General features: G+C 39.0%; 1 protein-coding gene across 3 annotated transcripts in view; it reads left to right on the top strand.

The window, feature by feature from the left end:
- PTGER3 (prostaglandin E receptor 3) overlaps positions 1-23,744 on the top strand; it is a 153,643-nt gene that overhangs the window by 12,181 nt on the left and 117,718 nt on the right. The gene's annotated exons all lie outside the window — the stretch shown is intronic.

The raw sequence follows: 23,744 nt of genomic DNA, 5'->3' as shown, positions 1-23,744 counted from the left end.
CAGTGCCCTTGGCTACAGCATCAGTTACTATAACATTTAAAATTCTTGTGACACATCAGTTGAAGATCACTGCTCTAGGAGGCCGTAAGCACACTGTCTTCTATGCGAATGCTGCTCCTTTTTATTTATTTATTTATTTTTTTAATTTATTTTTAGAGAGGAGAGAGAGAGACAGAGAGAGAGAAGGGGGGAGGAGCTGGAAGCATCAACTCCCATATGTGCCTTGACCAGGCAAGCCCAGGGTTTCGAACCGGCGACCTCAGTATACTGCTGCTCCTTTTTGAGCCGTTTGCAACCCGTGCTGTCCTTGGCAGCCCTGTGGTAAGCCAAACGGGCATGCGGTCTTCTTTCATGCTTTCGATGTACTAAGGTAGACAGACAGTGAATAAACAGTCTGCCAGTAAACAAATGTAACTGGTCTGATGGGTCATTAGTATGGTTTAGCACTGCCACATGGTTCTGCTGCTCCAGAAGTGCGTGTCCACTGCTGCTGGTGCATGTCCCTGCCCAGGCTGGAGTGAGGCTGTGCTTGGATGCCATATTAGAGAGAGCCTGAATTCACACCCATTGCTCCAACTATAAAGCTCAGCAGTCATTCCCAGGAGCACAACCAATGTGCTGGAGAGTACGGACCCAGAGGACAGCTGGCCTCAGGCCATGTAGTGGCTCAAATCAGCACCTCCCCCCCCCCTTATGGTTCTTCAGATCACCTCCTGCCAACTTTGTCTTTCCCTTTCAATGAATTGTCTTTTAAGACTTCCCATCTTTCCAACTCTTTTCCCTCTAGTGAATATAGCCAAAGCCACTCTGCTCCAAGTTTCTTAACTTCAGATCTTGGGAGATGTTAGGTCTTAGCCTCTCCTTTTTCTCCCAAAAGGCCCTGGGGCCCTCTAAGCTGGATGGTCTTCTTTTTCCCAAGTGACCAGCAGTGTATAACAGAAGCATTGTGAAGATTTTCCTTTGTTATACCACATAAACTTCTGCTATGTAAGTCTTCTCATTCTACATTTACCAAAGTAAATGATTCTTGCCTCTGAGGCATCTGCTGCATTGTGACTTACTCTGCCCATCTGAATAGAGAAGTGGGGGCAGCACCCGCTTTTCCTTGCATACACCACTAAAACAGTGGGTGTGTGAGGACGACAAGAAGAAGGTGCTCTGGGAGAGTGTCAAAGACGTCCCCTTCCTGCGGTATTGGTAAGGAGTGAGGTGGTTACAGAGGGCTGTGATGAGAAAATGTCATTTGTGATGAATTTTGAAAGATGACACTTTGGGGAAGAAAGAGCTGGAAGCATTGCAGGAACTGAAGAAAGGCGGGGTGGATGGATTAGCACGAGTAAAAGAGTGCCTTTAAGGTGAGGCTAGGGAGGGAGGCAGGCCAAGCCATGCAGAACCTTGTCGTTTTTGTTCAGAAGTTTAGATTTTTATCTTAAGTATCATGGAAAGCAACCAAAAGCTTTGAGTTACAGAATGATTTGATCTGCTTTAAGTATTAAAAAGACCACTCAGGTTGTCATATGAATCAGAAGAGTGGCATTAGAGTCCTGTATACTGAGGTCAGATAGTGATGTAGAGATATTAATAAGGAAAAACTTTTTTTTTCTTAAGTGCTGCTTTAAAAGAAGGGAGGGACATAACTTAGCATAGAATTGGTGGAAAGAGGCAGTCTGTGCAGAAGCATAAAAGAAAAAATTGAGCTGGAGTGCTGGGAATGGTAAGCAAATCTGTTTTTGCTGAAGTATATTTGAGAATAACAAGAAATATTGTGAGTCAAACAGGGATGAAAAAAGAAGAAAGGGAGGAGTGCATTGATAGATTGTCTTGAAGATTAGGAACTGAAATTTGTATTTCATTTTGGACAAGTTGTATTGTTTTTCTATACTTTTTTTAAGTGTGTGTGTGTGTGTTTAAAATTTTTTTTTATTGGTTGATTTTTAAAGGGAGGAAGAGAGAAGCAGGAAGCATTAACTCGTAGTAATTGCTTCCTGTATGTGCCTTGACAGACCAAGTCCAGGGTTTTGAACTGTTGACCTCAACATTTCAGGTCGACGCTTTATCCACTGCGCCAGCACAGGTCAGGCTGTTTTTCTATGCTTATATTCCATATTTGTACAATGAGAGAGTTCACATTATCTCTCAATTCATAAAAGTCTTTTAGTGAAATAATCCATCTAATGTTTGATCTCTTCCTAGGCTATTCTTGGTGAAATTGTCTAAGCTTTCAACACCTTTAGTTATAGGAAATTTGTTGTTCTTTAAGAGGCACAAGAATTTTCTAAGTGCTAAGCATTGTGCTAGCCTCTTTATCACAGATAATTTTGCATGTTTCTTACAACCCTATGAGGTAGGCATTATTAGGTCCAGTGTACAGGTAATGATGAAACTAAGGCTGAAAGAGGTTGAACAATTTGTTCAAGGTAACAGAGATAGTAAGTGGTCAAGATGAGATTCCAAGGCCAAGCTCTTTTCTCCACGCCATGGTGCCTCAAATAGCCCAATTCATCTTAAGTTGTTCTTTCCATTAGAAAAATTTCATAAGCACAGAGATTGCTGGTCTCATCCCCGGTCAGGGCACATGTAGGAACAGTTTGATGTTCCTGTCTCTCTGCTTCTCTTTCCCTGCCTCTCTCTTAAAAAAAAAAATTAATTTCTTATACTGATTGAATTGGAGTGGTACTAATCTAGTCCTTGGTTTATATGGAACAATAGTAAATTTAATTAAAGACATGTTTTATTTTTAAAATTATATGATACTAGCCTGACCTATGGTGGCAGAGTGGATAAAACGTCGACCTGGAACACTGAGGTCACCAATTCAGAACCCTAGGCTTGCCTGGTCAAGGCACATAGGGGAGTTGATGCTTCCTGCTCCTTCTCCCTTCTCTCTCTCTCTCTCTCTCTCTCTCTCTCACCATCTTCCCTCTCTAAAATGAATAAATAAAATCTTTAAAAAATTATATGCTACTATACTTCTTTATTAGTTATCAAGGAGTTCCAGTAAATTTATGAACAGCAGTATAACATGACATAATCTGACACTGTCAGGAGCCATTATGTATTAATTCATTCAACCAACACTTGACTGTCACCTGTGTAACCATCACTGGGCTACAACCTGACAGAACAATGTTATAGCCCTTGTCCTCAAGCAGTGTGCTCTCTACCGAATGATTCACTGGACAAACTTGAGGCTGTGACTCACAAAAGCAATATTATTTTTCATTGTCAATTTTGAATATAAAAACAAAGTTGAGCACCATTCATAATTCATATGTCCAATCATGCCCTCAATGATTGTTTATTGAGTACCTACTAAGTGTCGAGCATAGTTCTAAGTGTTAGAATTATAGTAGTGAAATAGACTAGTTTCCCACTCTCAGGGAACATGAATGTGAGTGGAAGGAGAAAATCAATCAACAACTAAACTAGAAGTTAGATTATGATCAAAACTGTTAAGAAAATAAAATAGCATGATTAGATAAAGGGAGCCTGGGAAACTTCTGTGTATTGGGTTGTCAGGGCACAATGCCTTTGAGAGGCAACATTTAAGCTGAGTCCTGAATTGAAGGAAAGAACCCATGAACAATCTACAGGCAGAGAGCATTCTAGGCAAAGGGAACACAAAGGCCCTTGCCTGTTGTGTTCAAGAGATATAAAGAAGGCCAGTGTAGCTGAAATGAGGTGAGATAGGAGGGAGCCTCGTGCTGTAAATTGAGGTCAGAGACCAGGGTGGGGCAACGCAAGTCCACACTAAGGAGTTTCAACATTATTTCAAGAGACCACTGGAAGGATTAAAGCAAGGGAAATGACATTAATGGATTTATGTCTTTCTGGAAGCTGTGTGAAGACTAGATTGCAGAAAGGCAGGAGTGAGAGTGGGGAAAGCAGATAGAAGGCATTGAAGTTGTCCAGGTGAGATGATAACAGCTGGGATTAGGGTGGAGAAGTGAAAGTGTTTTGGAGACAAAGTTATAAGACGTTCTAAAATTTCTCTAAAGCTTGTAATGTGATTCTGACAAGAAATAGTGCCTTCTCTTCTCTGTGCCTCTGGTGGTGAGGTGAACATCTGTCCATAAATGATTTTTCATTCCGCTTCTTGTATAGCCAGTAGTTTTGGCCATCACAGCTGCGGCCAGGCACGTGTGGGTTCCCATTAGATTTGAACAGATGGTAAAGAAACAACGGAGCAAAGAAATGGTGGGCCATAACTTTTATTCTAGCCTTGCATCTGGCTAGAGAGTAAAAAACACATTGGGGGCCCTGGCTGGTTGGCTCAGTGGTAGAGCATCGGCCTGGCGTGTAGGAGTCCCGGGTTTGATTCCTGGCCAGGGCACACAGGAGGGGCGCCCATCTGCTTCTCCACCCCTTCCCCTCTCCTTCCTCTCTGTCTCTCTCTTCCCTTCCCGCAGCCAAGGCTCCATTGGAGCAAAGTTGGCCCGGGTGCTGAGGATGGCTCCGTGGCCTCTGCCTCAGGCACTAGAATGGCTCTGGTTGCAGCAGAGCAACGCCCCGGATGGGCAGAGCATCGCCCCCTGGTGGGCATGCCGGGTGGATCCCGGTCGGGCGCATGTGGGAGTCTGTCTGACTGCCTCCCCGTTTCCAGCTTCAGAAAAAAAACAAAACAAAAACAAAAAACCAGACTGGGCACCAAAACCCACTCATTGAGTGCTTATAAAGCTATTGACCTATTCAGGTTTTCCTAAAATCAAAGGCCCCCCACCAGTCTTAGTGGAGCTTGCAAGAGCCTTCACCTCTGTTCCCCATCTCTCTTCTCTCTGCACTAATTGGCTTCTCCTTCAGCACCTGGCCACCTTGGCTGCTTCTCAGCAAAAACATATGTCTGCAAAAATGGCCTCCTCCTCCTCCTCCTTCTGCTTCTTAAAACTTTTTGGTGTGAAAACACCTCCTCCTGCACACATTAGCATAACAAAGCCCCTTCCCAAGCAGGAAGGTAATTAGCAGTATCACCTGGCAGTATCATTTAGGTGGGCAGCATTATTTTTAACAAAGTGAGCATAAAAATCACATTTTACAAACTTATTTGCCCAACACTCCTCAAGAAGGACATTATTGCTCTGAACTCATGCAGCTAGTAATAATCAGAGTCAGAATTAAATTCTCTCTAATGAGTGCAATGTTTTTGTCTGAGACATGAATTGGAATAGTCACACAAAGAAAAAGAAGCAAGCAAAGTTGGCTCACAAAATAATAGGATGCTGCAAATATCACGACCCCCAGAGGAAGATTCAGACTAAATTAAAGCAAGTTAACTGGAGAAAAAAAACAAAAGAAAGAAAGAAAGAAAAAAGAGGAAAGGGGTTTCTTCTTTCACATGAATCGAAGGCGTGCTAGGAGTAGAGGTGGCCCTGCAGAAGGCTGGAGCCAGGACCCTTTCCTCTCTCTCTTACTTGACTCCTTGCCATGTGTCAGGATCCCCAGTTCAGTCTGTGCTTCTAAGGATGTAGCTTTGCAGCTAGTTGGTTGGATACTGTGTTCTTTTATTCAAAGCCTTCGGTTAATAAGTTTATATTTACAGTCTACACCTGAGGTTTTAATTTTGCTTTTATAGTACTACAAAATTTCAGTGAATACATCACCTTGAAGCAATGTTTCAACATAGATCTTTTCTCCCTTCCTTCTTTTCTCCTTCCTCCCTTCCTTCTTTCCTTCCTTCCTTCTTTCTTTCTCTCTGTCTTCTTTATTATTCTTTTGTTTTGTTTTGGGGATCCTGTTTTACTGGTAAAGACTAATGTAAATTTTGTTGAGCTATGATGAAAGATTCAAGCTCAGAGAGTTGTCCAGAAGTGAGCTAAGAGTGTAATGTTAGGTTTTCAATGAAACAGAGGGGACTGTATAAGGCTCTGAAAGCTCGCACTGTGTGAGAACCATAGTGAAGAGACCAGAGGAGAAAAATAAGTTCTTGCTTGATTTTTCCATAAAGGTTGAGTTATAGTCTAGGTTGAATGTTAATTTGGCAATTTTCTCAGTAGATGTGGTAACAGCCATCATGCTGGGTGGCAGACTTTTAAATTTATTTAATGGTAGCAATTTCCTCTAAGAATAGACTAAGGATTTGCCTGGATTCAGAAATAAATTTCCTAATGTTAGCTTTTTTTCTATAAAAGACATTAGGGAACATTTAAGAATGCCCCCCTAGCATCTATTTTTAATTAAATTTTGCTGTAGATCAGTTTAGGAAGAATGGGGATGTCTTCTGACTTCAGAGGTCAGGTCTCCTCCTCAAATTTGGTTCTTGGTCACCAGACTCTGATTCCAAGCACAAAGGTCATATGTGGAAAGGATGCTGGGGGCTCCTGGCCATAGGAAGCTGGAGGGCCCAGTTGGGCAGACAGGCAGAACCCAGGCAATTCTGGATGCCAAGTGGCAAGCCCCACAACCCTGCTGTAGTTGGCAGTATGCTGCCAATGAATGTGATGTTGGAGAGCTCCTTCTCCTTTGTGTTGCTCCCTTAAGATTCAAAGTTCTGTGTGTAAACAGATTGCTTTAGCTAGGGTGTTTTTTTTACTGTCTGCCTGTTTCAAGGGGTCACTCAAAAGCTCAAGCACCTGCATCATCTTGGTTTTGAACTAAGGGGTGATAGTTGGAAGTAAGTGCTGGGATTTCTCTTACTCCTAGAATACATAGTAAAAGTTTTCCAGCCCTGGCTGGTTGGCTCAGTGGTAGAGCACTGGCCCAGCATGTGGATGTCCCTGGTTTGATTCTCGTAAGGGTACACAACAGAAGTGACCATCTGCTTCTCCACCCCTCTCCCTCTTCTTTCTTTCTCTCTTTTTCTCTTCCACAGCCATGGCTCGGTTGGTTCAAATATGTTGGCCCCAGGTGCTAATAATGTCTCCATGGAGCCTCTGCCTCAGGTGCTAAAAATAGCTGGAGTATGGCCCCAGATGGGCAGAGCATTGGCCCCAGATGGGGGTTGCCAGGTGAATCTGGTTGGGGAGCATGCAGGATTCTATCTCTCTCTCTTCCTCTCACTTGGAAAAGAAGGGGAAAAAAGTGTTTAAAAATTGAGGTATTGTAATAAAAGGTAAATGTTCACTGCTATCAAATAATTAATTTTTAGAACCATTATGACAGTGATATATCTTTCAAGCTGTGTATGTGTGTGTGCGTGCGTGTGTGTGTTCATGTCACTTATGAGGGAGTTGGAGTGGCAGTGAAACTGGTGGAGAGGAAGCTAAAGAAACCAACAAAGAAAAAGAACACTTATTGAATGCCTACTTTGTGCAAGTACTTGAATACCATGTTGAGCTCTTTACATATATTATCGTATTTAATCTTTACAACTATTGATCAGTTTTGCTATTTTTTTTTATCTCCATCTTTCAGCTGCACCTACTAAGATTCAAACAATTAGACAACGTTCCTTAATCCCTAATAGCCCTAGAAACTGGTAGACACTAAGCTTTTTAAAAATGCTATAAAGTTCTGTTTCATATTGGTGGTCCTTTTTTATTACTTTATTTAAATACTTTCAAACTACATCATTGAAAATATAGAAAAAAGAACAGGTTAATTGAGAATAGCCAATAATCACCGAAACTGGCTGGGTCAGATAATAACAGGGATTAAAGGTTTCCTGCAGAATCTTTGTTGCTTCATGAATTGACTGGCTTTTTTAGGAGCTTGGGTTTCTACAGAACACATTATGCAAATCCCTGTAGAAGGTGACAAGAACTTTTGCTTGTCCTACAGTAACCTGTTATGGGATTCCATTCACTGTGATACCTACAATTTAGTGTTTTCTGTAGAAGTGTGGCATCAGTTCCATCCAGTTCTGTCTGTCTGTTCAGGCTAGAACATTCACATACAGTGGTCAAGTTTTACTAGGCAAACATTTTTCAGCTGGTACAATTCACAAATATTATTCTCTTTTACTAAACTATTTATAAAACTAATAAAACTGTTTATTGAGCTCCCTTTGCTTAGTGGGAAAGTGTCTGAGTACAGTCAAAATTAGAAAATGTGTTTTGACAGTTTTAAAACTTCCAGCATGATACAGTGCATTCTTGCAAACCTGCTTTTATCTCCTCCACCCTTAAAATTATAAAAAAGAGAAAGAGCCTCAGCAGACCTTAGTCTGTTCATAGTGACTCTCTAACATGGAATTCAGGCATGTTACTGTCTAGCACCCTCTCAACCAGATTAAAACACTTCAGATTCCTTAAATTAATCCTTAAAATCTTGCAATTGTCCATTTACCACTCATATTTCATTTCTTTCCCAGGATCCTTACGTTAGTCATAAAGATCTATTTGCAGTTTCTAGAATAATTCAGATTCACACTTAGATGTATGAATTTTTTGTCTTTCAAAACTGTCCAGAAGTGTCTGCTATTTTAGGGGGCAGTACTTCCCTGCTCCTGGAGACTGATTTAAATGCTTCTCCTTTATATTCTATAGTTCCTGTGTGTACCTTTTGCATTTAATTATGTACAATTATATTTACAGTTGTCATAATATTTTTGAAGACAATGAGGATTACTGCCCACAGTAGACAAATGCTTACTTTACTGCAGACACTGAGCTAACCATTTCACAGGGAATCACATTTCATTCTGTCAACAACCCTGTGAGGGAATATTGTTATCTCCTTTTTCAGATGAAGAAATTAGTTTTGAGCTGTTAAGTAGTTTTTCCAAGGTCACAAAGTTAACAAAAAACAGAGTTGACTTTCAAATCCAGATTTGTCTGATTTTATAGCCTATGCAAAGAACCACTAACTAAATAGGCTCCCTCTTTTTAATATCCATTTATTTGTCTAAGTCACTGTAAACTGCTTAAGAGCAGAGACTTTTCCATATTAGTTGATAAATCTCTCCGGACCATAGCAGCCACTCAATAGATGATCATGAAATGGATGAAGAAAGGAGGTTGTAATAAAATATAAAAGACACTAGATTTGAAATCAGAAAATCAAGGTATAAATCCTGTTTTTAACAGTTTTACATATTAAATGGTTTTTAGTTTTTACATAAACTTTCAAGGTAGGTGACATTTATCTTTTTTTAAATTTGTTATTTTATTTTATTTTTTAAAGATTTTATTTCTTGCCTGACTAGGCGGTGGGACAGTGGATAGATCGTCGGACTGGGACATGAAGGACCCAGGTTCGAAACCCTGAGGTCACCAGCTTGAGCGTGGACTTATCTGGTTTGAGCAAGGCTCACCAGCTTGAGCCCAAGGTTGCTGGCTTGAGCAAGGGGTCACTCAGTCTGCTGGAGTCCTCCAGTCAAGGCACATATGATAAAGCAATCAATGAACAACTAAGGTGCCGCAACAAAGAATTGATGCTTCTCATCTCTCTCTTTTCCTGTCTGTATGTCCCTATCTGTCCCTCTCTGTCTCTGTCACACACACAGAAAGGATCTTATTTCTTGATTTTACAGAGTTGGGTGGTGGAGAGAGAAGTATCAACTCATAGCTGCTTCACTTTTGTTGTTCATTGGTTACTTGTCATATGTGCCTTGACCGGGCAAGCCCAGGGTTTCAGACAGGCAGCCTCAGCGTTCCGGGTAAATGCTCTATCCACTGTGCCAGTACAGGCTAGATCATTTTATTTTATTTTATTTTATTTTATTTGCTAGATAAACAACTTGTGCTCAGGCCCACAGTTCATAAATGGTACTGAGAAAAATGAACCCAAGTGTTTTTTAGTCCAGAACTACCAATTCACCTTGTAACTAATGATGAATGGGTACTATTTGTACAGTAAAACTTGTGAACGTCTTTAAAAACATTATGTCTTTTGCTTTATTTGTTCCTTTTATTGTATCCATTTTATTGATTGTAATAAAAATTCTTAGATTCAAAACTACCTTTCAGATAGACAAGGATGGGAGACACAGCACTCTTTCTGTGATGAAGAGAGAAGTTAATTAGAAACAGTGGACGGAAGCACTAAAAACAGCTGCTCTAGTGCTTGGTGTCGGAAGAAGAAAAAAACAAAAAGGATGTTTGGGAAGGTGCCTTGGGGATAACAAACAGTGAGGAATTTTAGCAACAATAGAGAAACAATAAAAATAACACAGAAAGGGAAAAACAATGCTTCAAAAGAGACTCTCAAGTTTCAGTATATTTATGTTGCCTGTAGGCATTTATTAAAGATGGTGTAATTTACTGTGGTTTTTGGAATAAAAAACAGTAACTGCAAATCCAGAGTTGGAGCAGTCTTCACCATTGGTTCATTTAGAGCTCAGCACCGTCATTAAGGACCAAGGCTTATTTCATCCTTGGTGGTTACAGCATTGGTCTCATTCTGTCTATGGCTTGTTCCCCTCAGTTGGTGGGGTGATTGCTGGTACATGCTTTCTAGTTCAGCTGTAGCAGCAGAGAGAAGATGTGTTTTTCTATGGCTCTCTCCTAAAAATAAACTTTTTCCCAGATGACCTTTGGAAAGTTCCCCTTGGATCTCATTGCCCAGTGTAGGGTCACGACACCAAATCTGGTCTAGGTATATTCTGGCAGCTAGGGATAGAGGGGCTCAGCCCTGAAGCACATCGGTTCCAATGAAAATAGCTGTGCTACAATGCAATCAACAGTTCACTTGCTATGGCGATGTTCAACTGAAGGCTATTACTCTTATTGATCAATGTCACCCCATTAAATTAAAAATTTAAGTTAAAAAAATAAAAAATAAATAAAAAGAAAAGAAATGTGGTGATAGGAAGGGGATTGGAAGAATGGGTGCCGGGTAGGTAGTCGATAGTGGACATTCTAGTGATAATACCTGTGCAATTTAATTGAGAGGATATATATATGTGGAAGGACTTTAAAAAGTATAAAGCACTATATCTGCACTGTCCAATAAGGCAGCCACTAGTCACATGTGGTTATTGGACACTTGAAATGTAATTACTCTGAGCTGAGATATAGTATAAAATACACATCAGATTTTGAAGATTAAGTATACAAATAACATAAAATATCTCAATAATTTTTATATTGATTACATGTTGAAATACTATTTCAGCTATATTAGGTAAATTAAAAATATGTATATATTATTAAAATCAATTTGACATGTTTTTTATTTTTTTATATGTAACGTGGTTACTGTAAAGATTAAAAAGTATATATGTGGCCCTGGCCGGTTGGCTCAGCGGTAGAGCGTCGGCCTAGCGTGCGGAGGACCCGGGTTTGATTCCTGGCCAGGGCACACAGGAGAAGCACCCATTTGCTTCTCCACCCCTCCACCGCGCTTTCCTCTCTGTCTCTCTCTTCCCCTCCCACAGCCAAGGCTCCATTGGAGCAAAGATGGCCCGGGCGCTGGGGATGGCTCTGTGGCCTCTGCCTCAGGCACTGGAGTGGCTCTGGTCGCAACATAGCGACGCCCAGGATGGGCAGAGCATCGCCCCATGGGGGGCGTGCCGGGTGGATCCCAGTCGGGCGCATGTGGGAGTCTGTCTGACTGTCTCTCCCTGTTTCCAGCTTCAGAAAAATGAAAAAAAAAAAAAAAAAAAAAGTATATATGTGGCTCACATATGTGATTAATTATATTTCTTTTGGATAGAGCTGTGTTAGACCAATGACTTTTCAATTGTTTTAGCTGAGCAAACTACTTCAATAAGTCTTTTTAGAGGAGCAGATGAAAACAGAGCTGTTCTGATTCATTGGGATGAGGAGCTGGATACTTGCATCTCAATAACATCTACTCACGAATTTCTGCAAAACCATTCTTGAAATACATCAAATACAGGTTTTAAAATAAAATCACCAAAATCATTTATCCTAAGATAATAATAGGAATAATTTCATAATTACTTGTTTAAGATCTTCTCTAGGGAGCTAAGTAATGAGGTAAAAACTGCCTTCATTGAACTCCCATGTTAGGAGGGCGCTATGGGTTCAGATGTTGAGGTATGTTTGTCTTCTCAAAGGATCCTCATGAGAAAAGTAGGTTTCTTCTTCATTTTTGCTTCCTTCTGGTTCTTATTATACATTGTGCTGTTGGACCAACTGGTAAGAATATAAATAAGTCAACAGATGAGACAAAATAAGCCTAAGAATGGAGAAAACTTAGAAGATGAATAAGTTATAAGTCTTCATTTCCCTGCATAACATACCTATGGCCAGTAGTCCCGACCGAGGTAGCCGCCAGGCAAGTGCAGGTTCCCATTAGATTCGGGCAGATGGTAAAGAAACAGCGGAGCCTGAGGACGGTGGGCCATTCCTTTATTCTAGCTTCGCATCCACAGAGGGAAAGCACTTCCCTTTCCATTCAGGGTTCCCAAAGCCACTGACTCATCTGGGTTTTCCTGGAATCAAAGGCCCCACCAGTCTCAGTCACCTCTCGTTCTCCATCTGCCAACATGGCTTCTTACTCTGCAAAACTGGCTTCTCTCGCCTTCCCTTCCATCTTGACTTCTTCCTCTTCTCCTTCTTCCTCCTGGTCAAAACTACCTGGGCCCACAAAGACTCCTCCTCTGGTAGAGCCTCTTCCCAAGCAGGAAGGTAATTAGCAGTTTCACCTAGGCAGTGCCATGCATGTGGGCAATGGCCATTTTTAACAATAAAAGTAAGCAAACTCAGAAAACACAAATTTTACAAACTCATTTGCCCATCAACATATAATGTAAATTTAATCTTGAAACTTTTCTTAAACCTGGTACAAATTATAAGTGCTAACCATAATTTAAGTGATTTTGTAAAGTCTAAGTTTCTGAAAAAGAAAAGCGGATTCATTTCAGAAGAACATTTTGAAGACAAAATTTATCATTTCTGATGTAATTATCACATGGCATGTGATTTTCACCTGCCGTCTGTATAGTGCATGAAAGGAAAGGGTGACTGTGAAGATGTTTTACAAGCCTGCTACATGAACCTTAATGAACAACAGGGTTGTTCATTAAACAGGGTTAAAAGGGGGCTTGTGCTTCTTCCTACTGGACATAACAAGTTGTCATTTTATGGAATGTCATAGCCCTATTCATCTTAATTAGAATTTATATACCTGGGAATTGGCAGTTCTTTCTTTCACTAAACATTGAAGAAGGAGGAGGAGGAGAAGAGGAAGAAGGAGAAGGAGAAGAACAAGAATTAATAGTTACATAGTACTTACTACTTGGTGTACACGAAAGGAGAGAGAGCCACCAGAAATGTTTGGTTGCATCTTCCTCCCTTCTCACAAGCAGTAAAAGGGCAGCTTAAAGCCAGTTAACACAATTCTCTTTAGAAAGGCTGAGGTATTAGAGGCTGAGCTCCCTGTCATGATCCAGAAATCACAAAATGTTCTCAGTGTCAAAGAAACACTCATGATATTGTGTGACATCTTAAGCCTCTCAAGTTGTGAATGTGGCAACACACAATTACTCATTTATTCAGAGTCAACAGAACAAGAGTTAACTATAAATTAAGCTAATGAATTTTATGTGGGTGGTTTTGTGTTGAGAAAAAGACGTTTCATTAATATGGTGTTAAGAAGTTCCTGTGCTAAAGAAGCCTAACATTGGTAAGGAATATAGCAAGTATGTTAACTGGTTATTGATCTTTTATCTGTTAGACTCTGAGGAGTATTTTATTTTATTTTTTAAGATTTTATTTATTGATTTTAAAGAGAGAGGAGAGAGAGGGTGGGCAAAGCCTGAAGTATAGTTGCCTCACTTTAGTGTTTCTTTGCTTCCTTGTTGTTTGTGTTATGGGTCTGAACCAGGCAAGCACATGTTTTTGAACCGGCGACCTCAGTGTTCCAGGTCGAGGCTTAGCCACTGCGCCACCACAGGTCAGGCCTGAGGAGTATTTTAAATATTTATTATAATACAGGTTTAAGATATAGGATATAGTCTCATATTTGTGGGTAAGAATTCTACAAGCAAGAAACACCAGAATCATATGTAACACTTATAGCAATGACAGGACTTTTGACTTAATATGTATTATAGGTTTGATAATATCCTTATTAAAGACTGTGTTGATGTACATGTTTTCTTTTGTCTTTGTCTTGAGCTATATTTTGGGAAAAAATTAAATACATATGCTGCAAGAATTCCTCCTTTTTTATAGATTCAATTTATTTTTCAAGATTCAATTTGCTTCTCTAAAAATTCTACAATGCAATTTACCAGTTTCAGGGTTACAGCTACGAACATTCTATTTAAAATTACAAGTGATAAGAAGATGGGCTTTTGGTTCCTGAACTGAGGCTTTCATCTGACTCATTATAATAACAGAAAAAAAGAGGCCAGAACCATAAATAGGGATGAAATTGGTGGATTTGTCCATTAGGTGAAAACTCTAGAATCTGCTATCTCCAAATGGATAAGATATATTATATTCTTCCTATCATTCATTCATTTATTAATTGAAAAATATTTATTAATCTATAAAGTATTCATATTATGGGTAGGGCCTTTTTGTGGTATAAACTGGTAGAAATGATTACTACTCTTTTTTTTTTTTTTGATTACTACTCTTATAACAGTTTTCACCTACTGGGAGAGACTGATAACTAAAAATAAGCAGTAATATAAAATACTGATGGGTGATGAAGTAGAGAATTTTGGAAGTCCAAATTAAGACTTATCTACTAGACTTTTGGCAAGGGAAACACCAGATAAATTGATGTTTCAAGCCTACACACACAAAAATAAATTATTCAAATAAAGAAGTGAGAGTTAATAGACCTAGGGATCCACATTTGTAAAAGTCCAGAAGCAAAAAGAACTAATGCTTTTAAAGAACTCATGGAAATGCAAGGTGATGTCGATGCTCTGAGAACAAGGAACAATGAGAATTTAAGCTAGAGAGCTCAACTAAACCAAGTGATGATGAGCCTTGATGTCCATTTAAGAGATTTAGATTATACTCAGGGCAAAGAGAAGTTATTGAAGAATTTTTCAAGTAGAATAACACAAATTTGCATTCAATTTTATTTTTATTTTCTAGTCAAGAGAAGGAGACATGGTGAGGCAGACTCCCACATGTGCCTTGACCAGGATCTACCTGGCACCCCCTTACCTCCCCTGACCCTGCCCCATCTTGAGCTGATGCTCGAGTACCAAGCTATTTTTAGCACCTGAAGAGCTCCGAGAGAGCTATCCTTGGTGCCTGGGGCCACACTTGAATTGAGCCACTGGCTGCAGGAGGGGAAGAGGAAGAAAAGGGGTAAAAGGAGGGGGCAAGAAGCAGATGGTCCTTTCTCCTATGTGCCCTGAACGGGAATTGAACCTGGGGTGTACATACACTGGGCCAATGCTCTATCCACTGAGCCACTAGCCAATGCCACAAATTTACATTTTAAAGCATCCTTTGTAAGCAGCATAAAGGGGCCCAGAATGGAGGCTATCAAATTATGTAACAGACATTGTGGTAGTTCAGACAAGAGATGTTGATGATCTGGGTTTAGGGTCAATGGGAGTGGAGATAAAGAAAGTGATAAAATAATAAAATATTAAGATGTTAATTGGAAACTTGTGATTGATTGACTTTGAGCAATATTGGCTAATGAGGTGAAAAGGAGAGAGAAAGAAACACAGAGAGAAATGAATCAAGCACAAATTTTAGGTCTGTGTTAGGGACTTAGTTCACTGCAATAATAAAGATTAGTGGAGAAGTAACTTTTTTAAAAAAAAAGATTTTATTTATTCATTTTAGAGAGGAGAGAGAGAGAGACCGGGGGGGGGGGGGTTAGGAGGCAGGGAACAGGAAGCATCAACTCCCATATGTGCCTTGACCAGGCAAGCCCAGGGTTTTGAACCAGCAACCTTAGCATTCCAGGTCATTGCTTTAGCCACTGTGCCACCACAGATCAGGCAAGAAGTAACTTTAAGGAAGAAGATAATGATTTTAAATTTAGACCTGATAAATTTGATGTGAGACATCTAGGAAGAGTTGTGCTATAGGCAACTGAGTTGATTGAGCTCAATCTAGAACTCAGAACAGAGGTATAGCCTATATAGCACTTCGGTGGGTTTTGAAGTTATTGGAGTGGACGAGATCACAAAATGAATTTATGCACAGCAGGAAAAGGTAGCTACCTAAAGTAGGACTCAAAAATACTAACATTTCAGGATGGATAGAGCAACAGGAGACCTTAAAGAAGTCTGAAAAGGGGTACCTGGACAGGTAGCAGGAAAATTAGTAAGAAAATCAGAACAAATGGCAACCTAATATGTATTAGGGAAAATAGTATCTCCTGATAGGGCTATAGTCAACTAGGTCTGATGTTACAAACAAGTCAAGTAAATGTCCAGTGGATTTTGAAACTGGTTAGTAGGTATCCTGAGGATTTGTGGATATGGAGGCCAGGCTATAGGAGATTTAAGAATAAATTTAAGATAAGGAGAGTAGAAAACTCTCATGAGAAGTCAACAGTAACTTCTGGAGCAGTATATGTAGAGAGGTAAGACACCTGCAGAGCATTTTATTTTCTCAAGGTTGGATAAGGTGAGATATGTTAAAATGATAATGGGGAAAAGCCAAAAGTAAAAGATGAAGAAGGAGATCATTGTGAAAATGATATTTCTGAAATTTATGCTGGATGGGATCCAGGGCACAGAGGAAGAGCTAGTCTGAGCCAGGAGATGGGCCATCTCTGCTATTTGAGCAGGAGGAAAGGAGGAATGGATTACTGCAGGTTATGAACTTGGTGGTGATTAAGAGGCCATCTAAACAGGTTGTTTCCTCTGTGAGGCAAGTTAGGACAGCACACAGTGCGTGAAATCATGTTTAGTACTTTTTGCCATAACCATTTTAGCCACACAACTAATTTGTCTCCCATCCAAGTACTAACCAGGCCCGACCCTGCTTAGCTTCCGAGATCAGACGAGATCGGGCGCGTTCAGGGTGGTATGGCCGTAGACGCCACACAACTAATTTGTAAGGCAATTTTGCCATAAAAGATACAATAACTGTTTGGCAGTTTGGTTTTCATTGGGCAGACTTAATGTATTTAAGCTAGTTGTCAGCTTCATTTTATTTCTCTGTTGACAAAGTGTTTGCAGTCCTTCCATTTTTATATTATAGAAATCTTAGACCTCATAATGGTTTCCAGCAGTTTTCAACCTTTTTTTTTTTTTCATGGCACACATAAACTAGTTACTAAAGAAGAAGAGGTCAATACACCTGACTAAATATAACAGTTTTAATCTCATGGCACGAATAGTTACTAAATAAGAAGAGGTCAGTGCCTCTCTTTTTTCTTAATAATTTATTTATGTGTGCCATGAAAAAAATAAATAAACAGTTGGAAACCATTGGTCTAGGCAGTGATGAGCAAACATGGTGGTCTTAAGACAGTGGATGATAACAAATATGTTTAATGCCAGATAAAAAGCTGTGTGTAAAGCCAGATTGCATACTATACTAGAATACACTAGCATACCAGTTTGCAAATCCTTAACTGAGCACAGGCAGCCTTCCCACCCGTTAACCAAAAGCTTGCCAATCTATGGCAAATATAAAAGAGGTGGTTACTAATTTACGACAGTCTTGGAAAGCATTAATGATCTATTCTTTAAGTACAAATTGATACCTTGCTTAAAGAAGGAAGAAATTATAGGGGGGAAAATAGTGTGATGCCAAAGGGGAGAGGAATGGACAAACAAACAAACAAACAAACAAATAAACAAAAACCCAACAAAAACATTGCCTTCCTCCTCTCAGTCAGAATTTGAGTACTTACTTAGCTACTGACATTCTTTGGATCATTCTAATAGAAAGATGAATTTTTATCTAGACATAACATGTACTGAGCTGTCCTGAGCCAACTCACACAGAATTTACAATTCATACCAATGGAAAGACGAGGGTGATTCTTACATCCTAAATAATGTATGACAGGGTTTTCTTTCTTGGAATGACTCTTTCAGGTAGAAGTCTAAGGAGAGCAGACATGTAGATGAGACGTTCATTTCCGTGCACTGTTTTCCCACGCAGCCACTGTTGTGTCTCTGAGCATCACAGCGCTCTGTCCTGGAAGCACAGGCAATAGTGCGGTAGCCCAGGGCTTGGGAAGAGGTACGCCACCGAATGAAGGCAAGGTGTTAATTAGCCTCATCTTATTTTCAATTTTGTAACTGCACTTCTGGATGGCGAAGATATTCGGTAAGCATTATTAATCATGTTTTAGAGAAGGGAGAAATTAAGATCCAAAGTTAGGTAACCAGTTCCCAAACTAGAAGCAGAGCCCAGTCAGTTTTATGGCTGGTTTTTAACTCTTGCTCAGTGTACTTGTTAGTCTGTTACTTCTAAAATAATCTCCCCTTAAAGCTTTATGAATCCCACATCTTGTCTTCTTTCACTGTCCGCTTTCTAACTTTGTAACTTTCCTCTCTCCTCTATTTACTAAAACACACTCTTGGCATTTACCTGAAGAGGAATTTTGTCTTCTGTTCTACTCATTTTACCTTTCAGTTTTTCAAATTATATTTTTATTCCATTTCCATCTTTGCCCCTGAATCCATCAGGAAAACCTTAACCACAGAGGTATCTGTAAAATGCCATTCAGTCCAACAGCTGTTTACTAGTGAGCTCAACAGAACAGAGTAAGTGATTTGCCTAAAGTCATAAATGGTGGCAGAGCCAGAATTTACTTCTACTGATTCTTAGTTCATTGTTGTTTTGGAAATTTTTTTCAAGTTACATAATAATAATAATAATAATGAGATTACATAACATATCATAATTAAAAAATGTTTATGAAATCTTTATTTCCAAAATTTTCAGATTAGCTAACGCAGGAAAAGCTTCTGAAACAGTAGTCTGTGTTCAGATTAGATAGCGCAGGGGAGGCTTCTGAAACGGTGGTCTCTACTGAGAAGATTTAGCAACCGGAAAGCAGAGTTGTAACCAGACTGGAAAGACTACAGTTACTCTTTGAATCTACAACACAACTTCTTCCCATGACAGTTCTTCAAATTATCTAATTAAGTAGTTTAAAGGGCCCAGATTGGTTACTGTGTATTATAATATAGAACACTTGTCAAACTGGAGAGGGAATTTCCAGTAAAGCAGGTTATTTTCCCAGGCCTAACAACAGAGCATTATGACAAACAAAAGACACAGCTTAGTACTGGCTGTGGAGGAAAGTTCTCACACACACTGACATTAGAAATAAACTGGAAAGGCATAAACACCACATAATGGAGCCTAAGGGCAAGTAACCAATTTTATTTCCAAGCCCACAAATTAATTTTTCTGGGTTCACTCATTTATCATCTTTAATAGATATTTATGGCCTATAACCCAAGGTCCTTTTGAAACAAGAAGTAAAGTACTAAAGATTTTTGAATGTGTGGTTATAAATCCTGCTGCAATAAAATAAAATCCAAATGCAGGATAGTAAGAGCAGTCAGTCTCCCTTGGTGTGTGCTTTGCCCATTTAAAACATCATTATCTCTGGGGAAGGAACGTATCATTTTTTCTTTCATTTAGGAGGGAGCAAGGTAATTGCCCGTGAAATTAGCCAGGGATAGAGAATTTAGAAGTCACTGATAGAGCTGTGTTCTTGGTTATCGTAGGTACGGAAAAGCTCTCTATTCTTGCTGATAACCGGGCGAGAGGCAGAGGCCTGGGGGAGCCGCGTGGGCCCTGAGGAGGGTGCGGGGGAAGTGCAGCAGCTCTTATCAGCCAGAACTGGTCTCAGCGCTCCCTTGATAGCAGCTCATTATATGAGGCTGATTGAAAGGAGCTACCGTGCAGGCTATACATGTGTTTGCTAAAACAAACAAAAACCCAGCCTCTGGGCTGTCTAAGCATCTTATTTTTTATTTGTCCTCCCTTTATAAGGAGTAGACTTGGACTTACAGGAATAATTAATTCTACCAGAAATCTATATATTCACGCAAAAGGTTTTTTCCAAAAGACTGCCCATCTAAAAAATATTTGCAAAGATCCCAATCACCGTTTAGCTTCTTAAATATAAAGACTTCAACAGGTGGATGTTAATTTGAATTTATGTTCAAAATTAGACGAAGAATTTTGTGGTCCTATGCCCGACCCTGCCGCCATTTGGAAATGCCAATACCATGCTCACTGCCTGTGGTTGAAATGACCTTCCTATTGCGCATCTCATGATTTCTGGGAAAAGCTGAAGTGTCCCTCCCCATGTGCCATCTATTGCTTACAGAGCTGGGTTTTATAATGTCATAGTCACTGCACTGTCAACAGGAAATTACTGGAAATTACAGTCAACTAATAACCCATGTGAGGCATATGAAACCTATATTCACCTAATAAAAATAATTTAGTATTATTAGCCTGTAAAATTAATTTAAAAATAAGAACTATACAAAGTGACTTAAATCCCATTTTAATAAGTGATTTTGTAAATTTTTCTGATTATAAAAAGTTGGAGAAAGTCAATACTTTATAAAGAAAAATGAAAATGTAATTTAGTGAGTTTTTAGATCATTCTAGACCGGGCTTGAACACTTTCTGGAAGATGGTTAAGTAGTCAGACATATTTAATTATTGGAGGAGATGAGGGGTTGAAAGAGCTAAATAAAACCTTTCCAATTGTTTATAAAAAGAATAAAAAATAATTACTAGCTATATATATATATATATATATATATATATATATATATATATATATATATATATTTAAGACAACTGAATTGAAAATACAGTTTTATACCTTTTAGTCAAATACACTGAAATCTGATGTCACTGGAATAACAAGAATTCATTTGTACATATTGCTAATTTAGAAATTGCAATAATTTAGATAGGTGTTAGGATGAAGTTTAGTTTTCCTTTTTTTATGTTAAAGTTTCCTAAGACAGTGCACAGAACAAACAAGCTTGCTGGGATGTTTTCTTTGTGAGAAGGAATACATCGTTTTCAGGCTCATTCCATCCCATCTCCTCTCAGCGTTTGCTGAGCACACACTCAATGAGTATATTAGTTTTCTACTGTAGCTCTCCAACAAATTAATCCAAACTTGCTAGCTTAAAACAACACAAATCTCTTACAGTTTTGTTGCTTAGAAGCCTGACCTTGGTCTCACTAAGCAAATATCAAAGTGTGCACAGGGCTGCATTTTTTTCTAAGAAGTGCTGAAGGAGATGTGAGACAGTCTATTTTTGCCTTTTTTCAGTTTCTAGAGGTCATTCATCTATATTCCATAACTCATGGCTCCCTTCCTTCATCTTCAAATCCAGCATTATTATAGCTCTCTGACCATTCTTCTGTAGGCACTTCACCCTCTGACCACAGCTAGAAAAGGTTCCCTGACATTAAGGACCCATATGATATATAAACCCACCTGGATAATCCAGAACAATCTCCCCATCTCAAGGCCCTTAACATTAATCACGTCTGCTACGTCCTTTCTGTCATGCGTGATAATGTAGTCACAGGTTCCAGGACTGGGACACGGATATCTTTGGAGGGGGACCATCTGCATACCACAGTGGAGGTCATGTTCAGTACTGTGTTCACCTCATATTACTATGATCATGCATCAGAAGACACTAATGTATATATATCTATTAATTTTAAATAAATTTGGTGTATAATAAGCAAGTGTTATAAATCTGTATTTATTAATGAAGGAAATATGAACAACTTCTTTTAAATAAAAACCATTCTTAAAACATTAAAATATTTTATGCACATAAAATTTAAAAAAATAATGATTATTTACTAATAAATTATTGTTTAATAGTGATCATTCCATTGCCTTCCACAGTTCTATGGTATTTTACATAATTTAATTATAATTACAATATAACTTTATATATGTAATACTATCTTATAATCTGTTCTCTTCACTTAATTTTTATATATACTATTATGCAAACTCTATATACTGTTCTCCTTATACAAAGGAGAAGGGCTAACAAAAGATAAGATACTTGAAGAGCACGGAGGAATAAAATATTTGTATTTTATTAAGTTTTACTTCTGATGTCAGAGATTTGTCAGTTTACAGTTTCTTACTAGTATAGATAACGCTTTGCTGAATATTCAATTATTTGTACAGCTGTTTTTGGCTTTTATTGAATAAATCCCTTGGGGGGAAAAATCCTTTGAAAGCAATTATGGACCCAGAACATATGGCTGTCTTCTGGTTGCCTACCTATTCCCTTCTTATTGATTTACAGAACCATAGTTTTGTTCAAGTGTTAGGCAGTAATTTGATCAAGGACTATGGATTAAGCCCCAAAGGATAAATTTGTCCTATAAACCAAACTTGGAAATTTCCATCTTCTTTACCAGTGATTGATTTAAGAATTATCTGTGACTGCACTCTGTCCCATAAGACCAAGATGCAGTTTTTGTAGCTGGTGTGGATTTGATCAGTTTTGCATCTGTGATGTGCTGACATCTATATGAAACATCTGGGTGTCTTATCACTGTACATCAGAGGAGAGGAGGAGCTGATTTAGGATAAGATTGGAATAAGAGCAGACAGAGGGTAACAGACAAAGCAAAAGAAGGATTTTTTTTAGATTTTATTTATTCATTTTTAGGGAGAGGAGAGAGAGAGAGAAACAGAGAAGAGGGGAGGAGCAGGAAGCATCAACTCCCATATGTGCCTTGACCAAGGAAGCCCGGGGTTTTGAACCAGTGACCTCAGAGTTCCAGGTTGATACTTTATGCACTGTGCCAGCACAGGTCAGGCACAAAAGAAGCATTTGAAGGTGACTGACATGCAGGGCCAGGACAATTGTGTAAGAATGAAAGTGCCATTGTTGGGATTGTGGGTAGTGGTTCAGGTGTGTCAGATGCTCAGAGTTATTGACTTCAATTTGAGATACGTGACCTGAGGACAGAACATCACAATAAGTGTGGGCTTCTAGAAAGAGAGTGATTTCAATAGAAATGTGCTGTGGGCAACATATACAAGTTCCATATATAAGTTTACATTTTCTATTGGCAACATTTTAGAAAAAGTAAAAAAGAAACAAGTACTGTGAATTTTAATATTTTATTTAACACAATATATCAAAAATAGTATCATTTCATTATATAATCATTAAATACTACAACATCTCAATTTGCTCCGGTCACATTTCAAGTACTTGGTAGTCAGGCACCTAGAAAGACGAATTTAGAAGCCAGTTATAACATCTAACACCTTTCTTTGCTTGTGAATGTGAACTCATGTTTGCATTATTCTTGCTTTTTTTCTTTTTCTTTTTCTTTAATGAACAATGCCATGATGAACAGTCATGTGCACAATCCTGGTGGAGGAATCCGGGACAGTATATTCTCAGGAGCAGGATAGCTGGGAGGGGCAGGTGAGATAGTGCCCAGGTGTTTCCCACAGTGGTGGGTCCAGTGCACGCACACTCGCCCCAGTACTGTGCAAGGGTCCTCGCTGTTGCAAAGCATTGTTGACATTTGGAAAAGTCACATTTCTTCATTTTTGTCAAATGGCTGGGTGTAAAATGGTTTGTTATTTGGTTACAATTTTTCTGATAATTAATGAATGTGCATAATTCTTTCAGATGCATCTGAACATTCAAATTTTCTCTTCCATGCAAATCACAAATACTTATTCACTCAAATATAAATATTACACGTATCACATAATGTTATATTCACATATATGTCACATAATGCATTCTTTCACAAATATTTATTGAGCACTATTTGTTAAATATTGGTCTAGGTAGTGTAAATATACTTGTTGGGGAAAAATAGTCCCAAATGCGGCCCTCACGGAGTCTACATTCTGGTATGTGTATGTGGTGAGCAGGGGAGACAAAAAAAAGGAGAATAGCGTGTCAGTATGATATTAGTGAACCCGGGGTAGAGGCTGGCTCAGTTGTTTTATAT

Source organism: Saccopteryx leptura, chromosome 3, assembly GCF_036850995.1.
Source record: "Saccopteryx leptura isolate mSacLep1 chromosome 3, mSacLep1_pri_phased_curated, whole genome shotgun sequence".
NCBI classification, from domain to species: Eukaryota; Metazoa; Chordata; class Mammalia; order Chiroptera; family Emballonuridae; genus Saccopteryx; species Saccopteryx leptura.
This window is presented reverse-complemented; position numbering and strand designations above follow the sequence as displayed.